The sequence below is a fragment of the Salmo salar genome, chromosome ssa22 (genome assembly GCF_905237065.1).
Source record: "Salmo salar chromosome ssa22, Ssal_v3.1, whole genome shotgun sequence".
Classification (NCBI taxonomy): domain Eukaryota; kingdom Metazoa; phylum Chordata; class Actinopteri; order Salmoniformes; family Salmonidae; genus Salmo; species Salmo salar.
In genome coordinates, this window is record NC_059463.1 from 43,363,431 (window position 1) to 43,374,369 (window position 10,939).

The following is a 10,939-nucleotide window of genomic DNA, read 5'->3' on the forward strand; positions in this document are numbered from 1 at the left end:
CCGCAAGGTGTGCTGCAGTATGATGCAACTTTTACAGGAAGAATCACTGTAGGGTGAGCACTCTGGAGGCCTGGACGCTGCTGTTGTGTGCAAAGAGAATTATCTTCACGTTGTCCTCCCACCACTCCTGGTACCCATCAAGGGACTTATCCATGGCAGTCTTGAGGGTCTGGTTGGTCCGTTCATCCGAACTTGGAGCCACCATACATTCACATTATATATAACATTATATATCACTCACTGTATATAGTGTCAAAAAGCCATACATTACATGTGAAACAATGCTACAACCATTACATTATTAATCACTAACATGCAAGGTAACATTGACTGAAACTAACTAGCCTAGAGCTATCTAGTTCTTAGCAAAGCTAAATTTGGTTAGCATCTAGCTAGCGAACTCTTAAATGCTATTTTTGTACAAATATTAACGCTTTAATACATTTTATTGTGACATCACATATTTACATATATTACCTGAACTAAACTGAGCCTTTCTTCATAAAAAAATAAAACAAATAGGATCTAAAACGTTGTTGAAAAAAAGTACAGTAAGTTCAGATGCCTTCATAATCCCTTGTTTTACCATTAGCAACCTAACAACCTCCATTACTTACAATGGGGAAAATACCAACCAGTAATTCACTCGGTTAAACACCCTTCAATTGCCTTCAAACATTACCAAACTCATGGACTATGTAGTTACCATAATATTTTGAGTCATATTGCACTTTTGCACATTACATACCTGAATTAATAATGTAAAATGATGAGACGGAGAAATGTTAGTAACGTTCAGTTGTAGGAATTCTCCAAGATTGAAGAAGACCCCTCTAAGATCTCACTAACGCCCCCCATTGACATCACAGCTCCCCCTAGTGGCAGTATTCATATACATTACTTTAAATGCAAATACCTGGGAGGCATTGAAAAGGGATGGCTCCATAAAAGAACAAACAAAATAAAACATAAAAAATATGACCATACATATTTGTGTGTGTCACATATACACATGGCATTTGCTTGGGTACCACCTTGACATCTCTGATCTGCTTGCCTCAATAAATTGATTCAAGCACATTGGTAGCCAGGATAAGCTATTTGTATCTAATCTCTTAATAATTGCATAATGTTGCAAGTTAGACAAGTTATCTTTTGTTTGCATGTAAGCATGCCTTTTTTTTGATGATCCTGTCAATGTTGAGTGATCACATATGCCTCAGCACAGATAGGTTACTTTGCCTGCTTGAAAATGCATGCTAAAAGTGTGGATGTTTCATAGTATTTCTCATTATCTAAACTCACCACCACCAATTATTATAATTTTTTTTACAGAAAACCACGCAACCACCATTGCAATATAGAGTTGAAGTCGGAAGTTTACATACACTTAGGTTGGAGTCATTAAGACTTGTTTTTCAACCACTCCACACATTTCTTGTTAACAAACTATAGTTTTGGCAAGTCGGTTAGGACATCTACTTTGTGTATTTCAATGTAAAATATGTATATATCCAATAGCACCACCTGTGTATATTTTAATTTACAATTTAATTCACAATAAAGTAAATAATACTAGCACATCAAATGACGTTATTATTGTACGCTAGCCTAATCCCCTATCGACACAGTAAATAATATTGCCTATGTGCTTTCGACAATACTTTATCAACTCATTATCAACAAAAAGCCCTTATTTTCAAACAAACCAAATTTGCTTTATCAACACAGTAAATATAGCCTACTTACTCCTCAATCTGATCAAGGACATCTTAGTAATTCTTTTCATCGTCTCTAAGGAAACTATCTGGGGCAGACACTCGAAAATTGCGTCGGCCGCTTGTAAAAAGAATAATAATGTCTGTGTTGCCGTGAAGAGGGGACTCCAGGATGCTGGCCTTCTAGGCAGAGTTCCTATGTCCAGTGTCTGTGTTCTTTTGCCCATCTTAATCTTTTATTTTTATTGGCCAGTCTGACATATGGCTTTTTCTTTGCAACTCTGCCTAGAAGGCCAACATCCTGGAGTCGCCTCTTCGCTGTTGACGTTGAGACTGGTGTTTTGTGGGTACTATTTAATGAAGCTGCTAGTTGTGGAATTGTGAGGCGTCTGTTTCTCAGACTAGACACTCTGATGTACTTTTCCTCTTGCTCAGTTGTGCACCAGAGCCTCCCACTCCTCTTTCTATTCTGGTTAGAACCAGTTTGCTCTGTTCTTTGAAGGGAGTAGTACACAGTGTTGTACGAGATCTTCAGTTTCTTGGCAATTTCTCACATGGAATAGCCTTCATTTCTCAGAACAAGAATAGACTGACAGGTTTCAGAAAAAAGTTATTTGTTTCTGGCCATTTTGAGCCTGTAATCGAACCCACACATGCTGATTCTCCAGATTCTCAACTAGTCTAAAGAAGGCCAGTTTTATTGCTTCTTTAATCAGAACAACAGTTTTCAGCTGTGCTAACATAATTGCAAAAGGGTTTTCTAATGCTCAATTAGTCTTTTAAAATGATACACTTTGATTAGCTAACACAACGTGCCATTGGCACACAGGAGTGATGTTTGCTGATAATGGGCATCTGTACGCCTATGTAGATATTCCATAAAAAAATCTGCCGTTTCCAGCTACAATAGTCCTTTACAACAGTAACAATGTCTACACTGTATTTCTGATCAATTTGATGTTATTAGTGGATGAAAAATGTGCTTTTCTTTCAAGAACAAGGACATTTTTTAGTGACCCCAAACCTTTAAACGGTAGTGTATAAGACATTTATTAGCACTATGCACCTTTTTAACCTTTGCCTGAGTTCCAAATGACACCCTAATCCCAATATATTGCACTACTTTTGACCAGGGCCCAGTAGGGCACTATATAGGGGATAGAGTGCACTACTTTTGACCAGGACCCAGTAGTGCACTTTATAGGGAATAGAGTGCCCTACTTTTGACCAGGACCCAGGACGGGCACAACATAGGGAATAGAGTGCACTACTTTTGACCAGGACCCAGTAGGGCACAATATATGGAATAGAGTGCACTGCTTTTAACTAGGGCCCAGTAGTGCACTATATAGGGAATAGAGTGCCATTTGGGACTTAGTCTTAGTGTGTCAGGGAGGGTCTCTGTGTCTTTTCTAACAGTTCATTTCAGTGTTGTACTCCTTTGTTTCCACATTATGCTGCTGTTGTTGTTGAACTAAATGTTTAGAGCCTAAATGTCATATGAGTTTGTTATAGCGGTTGGCTTCATGTAATCTCTGTGTCTGTGTGTTTTCTGTGACTATTAGCCTAACTCAAGTCTATGCCATTTTAAATATATGGAGCTCAGAGTACCCTTGATTGAACTCAAACTTGGAAGGTAATGGTTACATATTGTCAGTCTCAGTGGTTAGAAAACAATATCTAAGTAATTATTAAACAGGAGCGAGAGAGACTGCATTTTATAACTATAGAAGTCAATTTAAAACAGTTTATATCAAATCAAATCACATTTATTTATATAGCCCTTCTTACATCAGCTGATATCTCAAAGTGCTGTACAAAAACCCAGCCTAAAACCCCAAACAGCAAGCAATGCAGGTGTAGAAACACGGTGGCTAGGAAAAACTCCCTAGAAAGGCCAAAACCTAGCAAGAAACTTAGAGAGGAACCAGGCTATGAGGGGTGGCCAGTCCTCTTCTGGCTGTGCCGGGAGGAGATTATAACAGAACATGGCCAAGATGTCCAAATGTTCATCAATGACCAGCATGGTCAAATAATAATAATCACAGTAGTTGTCGAGGGTGCAACAGGTCAGCACCTCAGGAGTAAATGTCAGTTGGCTTTTCATAGCCGATCATTGAGAGTATCTCTACCGCTCCTGCTGTCTCTAGAGAGTTGAAAATAGCAGGTCTGGGACAGGTAGCACGTCAGGTGAACAGGTCAGGGTTCCATAGCCGCAGGCAGAATAGTTGAAACTGGAGCAGCAGCAGGGCCAGGTGGACTGGGGACAGCAAGGAGTCATCATGCCAGGTAGTCCTGAGGCATGGTCCTAGGGCTCAGGTCCCCCGAGAAAGAGAAAGAAAGAAAGAGAGAATTAGAGAGAGCATACTTAAATTCACACAGGACACCGGATAAGACAGGAGAAATACTCCAGATATAACAGACTGAGCCTAGCCCCCCGGCACATAAACTACTGCAGCATAAATACTGGAGGCTGAGACAGGAGGGGTCAGGAGACACTGTGGCCCCATCCGATGATACCCCCGGACAGGGCCAAACAGGCAGGATATAACCCCACCCACTTTGCCAAAGCACAGCCCCCACACCACTAGAGGGAAATCTTCAACCACCAACTTACCATCCAGAGACAAGGCTGAGTATAGCCCACAAAGATCTCCGCCACGGCACAACCCAAGGGGGGGCGCCAACCCAGACTGGAAGACCACGTCAGTGACTCAACCCACTCAAGTGACGCACCCCTCCTAGGGACAGTATAGAAGAGAACCAGTAAGCCAGTGACTCGGCCCCTGTAATAGGGTTAGAGGCAGAGAATCCCAGTGGAGAGAGGGGAACCGGCTAGGCAGAGACAGCAAGGGCGGTTTGTTGCTCCAGTGCCTTTCCGTTCACTTTCACACTCCTGGGCCAGACTACACTCAATCATAGGACCACCTGAAGAGATGAGTCTTCAATAAAGACTTAAAGGTTGAGACCGAGTCTGCGTCTCTCACATGGGTAGGCAGACCATTCCATAAAAATGGAGCTCTATAGGAGAAAGCCCTGCCTCCAGCTGTTTGCTTAGAAATTCTAGGGACAATTAGGGACAATTAGGAGGCCTGCATCTTGTGACCGTAGCGTACGTGTAGGTATGTACGGCAGGACCAAATCTGAAAGATAGGTAGGAGCAAGCCCATGTAGTGCTTTGTAGGTTAGCAGTAAAACCTTGAAATCATGATATGAAATCATATATGATATGATTCAGGCCAACAAATCTTCTACTCATTACTGCACCTATGTATTAATGGTTTTCTGTTTGAGACTACTATAACCCTTGTAATAGTGTAACAGTCTTGGCCCTTGGGTTGTGTTTATCTCTTTACAGGTGCTGCTCTGATGTTCCTGGATAGAATAGCAGAGGAGCTTGGGCTGCCCATTAATAAAATTGAGGTGTGTGTGTGGTTAGGTGTTCCCCGCTTCGACATTCAACTCTTCACACATTAGAGTTCACATGTCAACTCCTCCCTCTGTCTCTGTCCTCTTCACACCTGTCCATAGGTCTGCCCCGGCAGAGTTGTGTCTATCATGACCTGGGAGGGGACCAACCCTGCTCTGAAGACCATCCTGCTCAACTCACACACTGACTGTGTGCCTGTTTACCATGTAAAGACCCGGTCAACGTTCAGTAGCCCAGATGCAAGATGCAGAGGGAAACATTTACGCATGAGGGACGCAGGACATGAAATGTGTCACCATACAGTGAGTGTGACATCATCACCACCCTGTTGGGATATTCTATCGTAAGACAACAGGTCAAAACTCCTATTCTGGTAACTTTTCCAAAATACCTTGATTTTCCAGAAATCCCAGTGGGAATATTCTTGGAATAAGGAGGAATCTGGAATCTTCCAACCAGGATTTCTGAGAATTTTAGGAAAGTTACCAGAATTGTACTCTCATTTCTGTTACCAGAGTCCTTTACATCTCCAAGTTCTTGTATACCTCATAACCAAAAAGGCAGCTGCTCGATGTCTCCCATAGGTACGTATATCCAGGTCATAAGAAGACTTAAAGCAGATGGAAGGAAGTTTACATGCACAATCCACCTAATGTTTGTGACAGGTAGGATGATCGGTCATTGGCTAAGACAGGCTTCTCAGAATGTAATAATGTGGAGACACTGTAATAATGTGGGGTGCATCCCGAATGGCATCCTATTCTCTATCTAGTGCACTACTTTTGACCAGGACCCATAGGGCTCTGGCCAAAAGTAGTGCACTAGAGGGCTTCCAGAAAGTATTCAGACCCCTTGACTTTTTCCACATTTTGTTACGTTACAGCCTTGTTCCAAAATAGATTAAAGTTTTCTTCATAAATCTATACACAATACCCCATAATGACAAAGCGAAAACGGGTTTTTAGAAATGTTTGCTTATGTATTAAAAATAAACCCAGAAATACCTTATTTGCATAAGTATTCAGACCCTTCGCTATGAGACTCGAAATTGAGCTCAAGTGCATCCTGTTTCCATTGAACATCCTTGAGATTTTTCTACAACTTGATTGGAGTCCACCTATTTTAAATTCTATTGACTGGACATGATTTGGAAAGGCACACGCCTGTCTATATAAGGTCCCACAGTTGACAGTGCATGTCAGAGCAAAAACCAAGCCATGAGGTCGAAGGAATTTGTAAGTCGCTCTGGATAAGAGCGTCTGCTAAATGACTTAAATGTAAATGTAAAATGAATTGTCCATAGAGCTCCAAGACAGGACTGTGTCAACATTTCTGCAGCACTGGAATTCCCCAAGAACACAGTACAGTGATCTCCATCATTCTTACATGGAAGAAGTTTGGAACCACCAAGACTCTTCCTAGAGCTGGCCGCCCGGCCAAACTGAGCAATCGGGCGAGGAGGTAATTGGTCAGTGAGGTGACCAAGAACCCGAGTTCCTCTGTGGAGATGAGAGAACCTTCCAGAAGGACAACCATCTTTGCAGCACTCCACCGATCAGGCCTTTATGGTAGAGTGGCCAGACGGAAGCCACTCCTCAGTAAAAGGCACATGACAGCCCGCTTGGAATTTGCAAACAGGCACCTAAAGGACTCAGACCATGAGAAACAAGATTCTCTGGTCTGATGAAACCAAGATTGAACTCTTTGGCTTTAATGCCAAGCATCACATCTGGAGGAAACCTGGCACCATTCCTACAGTGAAGCACAGTGGTGGCAGCATCATGCTGTGGGGATGTTTTTCAGTGGCAGGGACTGGGAGACTAGTCAGGATCGAGGGGAAGATGAATGGAGCAAAGTACAGAGAGATCCTTGATGAAAACCTGCTCCAGAGCACTCAGGACCTCAGACTGGGGCGAAGGTTCACATTCCAACAGGACAACGACCCTAAGCACACAGCCAAGACAACGCAGGAGTGGCTTCGAATAAGTCTCTGAATGTCCTTGAGTGGCCCAGCTAGAGCCCGGACTTGAACCCGATCAAACATCTCTGGAGAGACCAGAAAATAGCTGTGCAGCGACGCCCCCCATTCATCTTAACAGAGCTTGAGAAGATCTGCAGAAAAGAATGAGAGAAACTCCCCAAATACAGGTGTGCTAAGCTTGTAGCTTCATAGCCAAGAAGACTCGAGGCTGTAATCGCTGCCAAAGGTGCTTATAGAAAGTACTGAGTAAATGTGATATTTCTTAAAAAAAATTATTTTTGCAAACATTTCTAAAAACCAGTTTTTGCTTTGGCATTATGGGGTATTGTGTATAGAGGAAATAAAAGAATTTAATCAATTTTAGAAAAAGGTTGTAAAGTAACAAAATGTGGAAAAAGCCAAAGGGGTCTGAATACTTTCCAAATACACCTTATGTAGGGAACAGGATGCCATTGATGACAAAACCATAGTAATAACCATGTCATTTGGCACAGGTGTATATAATGCAAAAACATTCCGTGACAACTGCTGATGTATAAAGGGCTTTTTAAATACATTTGATTGATTGAGAGACAATCTTTATTTCTCTTTGTTCTGGATTGGACACTCTGAATGTCTCAGATGAGGAGGTTGGAGGTCTCAAAGGAATGGAGACGTTTGTGAAGCTCCCAGAGTTCCAGAAATTAAACATTAGCTTTGCACTTGACGAAGGTAAATAAACAACCTTGTTAAGGTGTTATGTTGGGTGAATGATTACACGTCTAACTCCACTGAATCAAACTAGTTTTGTAATAATTTTACAAAACATCTCTCTCTGCCACTAACTCTAAACCTCCTCTTGGCCCCTTATTAACACTCTACTACAAACAGAGGTTTGCATCCCAAATTGCACCCTATTCCTTATATATTGCACTACTTTTGACCCCATAGGGGCCAGGAGTTTGAGGAGCAGATTAACAAGTAACGAGGTGGGGGAGGGCATCACGTATGAGTTTGCACTGGTCAGTTGTACTCAGTGTAGTAAACGGCATCACTCCATACACACACTTGTGTATGAGCATGGAGACACCTGATCACAGACTAGAAGAGGACGCTTAAATCTGTTCTCATCAGATGTGAAATGTACTTTCATCCTCCAGAAACACATGAACCAAAATGTGACGTCCACAGATGAGTGACCCCTGGTGGAACACCTTCAGCACAACCTGCAAAGCCATGTGAGGGGACACACACACACACACACACACACACACACAACTGTAAAGTCGAGCTTCATCTGAATTTCTCTCCTCAGGAACATGACTTTGGAAAAGGAGATCTTTCCTGCAGCCAGGGACAGTCGCTTCATCAGAGCGGTGAGTTAAAGCAGTGGCACAAGGGATATGTCTGAACCCTAACAACGTCTCACTTTCAAACACTTTAAGAAATGCATGTCTTTTTTTGTGTTTATGACCTCAGGGCAAATATATATTTTGTTGTTCTAGAAGCTTGCGCTTCAAAGTTATGTACATTTGTGTTGTTCCTTTTACCAGCTCATTTGAGAAGAAATGCTTCATAAATGCCACAGGACAGAAATCTCCCCAGAGACCAGTGGAGGCTGCTGAGGGAAGGACGGCTCATAATAACGTCTGGAACGGAGCAAATGGAAACCATGTGTTTAATGTATTTAATACCATTCCACTGATCCCGCTCCAGCCATTACCACGAGCCCGTCCTCACCAATTAAGGTGGCACCAACCTCCTGTGCTAGAGCCAAATCACTGTGCAATGAATGAGCTAAATGTGGTTCTCCCTATAAATGCATCTATCCTGAGATTGTCAAGATATTTACAATAGTAGATGGTCCACACTCCAAAAACGGAAATGTTCAGTTATTTTATGCAATTTGATTCGTATAAATCAAAAATACATATTGAGTCTGTTAGGTCGTCGCTAGGTTTCCATCCAATTGGCGACAGATTTTCATGCGAATATTCGAAAATCTGCGTATAAGGAATATGCACATTTTCTCACCAGAGATGTTTTCATCAACTTGTTGATTAGAAGCTGTGTATGATGATGTAGTGCACATAAAAATAACTTGAATAATTGGAACGTGCGCTCTAGCCAACAGCTCGCAGATACATTGCAAGTATAGCCTACATGATGAGATTAATATGTACAAAAGAGCAAGATTATCTTTTTTTTGTCAAACAGTAGCCAAGCATTGATCATCATGTCACTACAATAAGACCCTCAATATTTATTGGAAAGGTGGATCAAGCTCATCACCGTGCACTTTCCCCACCTTGTGAAGCTCATTATAACTTATTTCATCTGTCGCCTAAAAAACTGCATGCTTTCTGAGTCATAGTGGGAGGACCAAACAAAATGTAATTGTGAGACTCTAAGTTTACTTTGATATGATGGTTATTTTATTAATATTTGCGCATAAAAGCGTTTCCACAGCCATTTCTCACATAATACATTTTACAGACACAAAAAGATCCCACCTTGTCTAGCGTATCTTTACATTTAGATTTTTTTGCATTTTGTCAACATTTGGAATGTTTACTGACAAACTAGCAGTTTCTATCAGGCCTGTCGTGACATGCTTTATCCGACATGTAACAAATTTGCAGTTTCCATCAGGTTGGATGGAAACCTGGTTTCTGTGTCAGATATTTGGTGGCAATGCTTTTTTCAAATAAGGTGGATATCTAAAAATCATGTTTGTGTTACTCTTGGTGGGTCTCCCTGCCATCGGCTTCTCCCCAATGAATTGGACCCCCATCCTGCTGCACGACCACAACAAATATCTAAATGAGCAGGTCTTCCTTAAAACCTCTTCGCTATAGGGGGCAGTATTTTCACGGCCGGATGAAAAACGTACCCAAATTAAACGCTTACTACTCGGGCCCAGAGTCAAATATTTGCATATTATTAGTAGATTTTGATAGAAAACACCCTGAAGTTTCTAAAACTGTTTGAATGATGTCTGTGAGTATAACAGAACTCATATGGCAGGCAAAAACCTGAGAAAAATCCAACCAGGAAGTGGGAAGTCTGAGACTTGTAGTCTTTCAGACCATTTTCTATTGATTCTACAGTGTCTGTGGGGTCAACTTGCACTAAGGCTTCCACTAGATGTCAACAGTGTTTACAAAGTTGTTTGAGTCTTCTATGGTGAATTTTGAGGGAATAACAGCCGGTTCAAGTGGACTGTCTGAGGTCATGTAGTTACTTCATGCGCGTTCACGCATGGATAGCATTTTTTTTATTTTCTTCTGTAATGAATACGCTATTGTCCGGTTGGAATATTATCTATTGTTTATGTTAAAAACACCCTAAGGTTTGATTGTAAACAGCGTTTGACATGTTTCTAGAAACGGTAATGGAACTTTTGAGCTTTTCGTCTATTGATTTGCGCCCTCGTCTCGTGCCTTTGGAATAGTGTTCTGGACGCGCCAACAAAACGAAGGTATTTGGACATAAATTATGGACTTTATCAAACAAATGAACATTTCTTGTGGAAGTGGGAGTCCTTCCGAGTGCATTCCGCCGAAGATCAGCAAAGGTAAGAAAATATTTCTAACAGTATTTTTGAGTTTTGACGACGCCGTGGCTTGACGGCTAACTGTGTAGCTTGCATTGATGGCGGAGCTCTGTACTCAGAATATTGAACAATGTGCTTTCTCCGTGAAGTTATTTTGAAATCTGACACAGCGGTTGCATTAAGAGGTAGTATATCTATAATTCTTTAAATAATCGTTATATATTTTGTCAACGTTTATGATGAGTATTTCTGTAAATGAATGTGCACATTCACCG

At 41.5% G+C, this 10,939-nt stretch overlaps 1 long non-coding RNA gene across 1 annotated transcript; it reads left to right on the top strand.

Moving 5' to 3' along the window:
* The first annotated feature begins 8,053 nt into the window (after positions 1-8,053).
* Positions 8,054-9,616, top strand: LOC106583435 (uncharacterized). Its single transcript, XR_001323518.2, has 3 exons — positions 8,054-8,346; positions 8,424-8,484; positions 8,662-9,616. It is a non-coding gene; the product is annotated as an uncharacterized lncRNA (long non-coding RNA).
* The last annotated feature ends 1,323 nt before the right edge of the window (positions 9,617-10,939 follow it).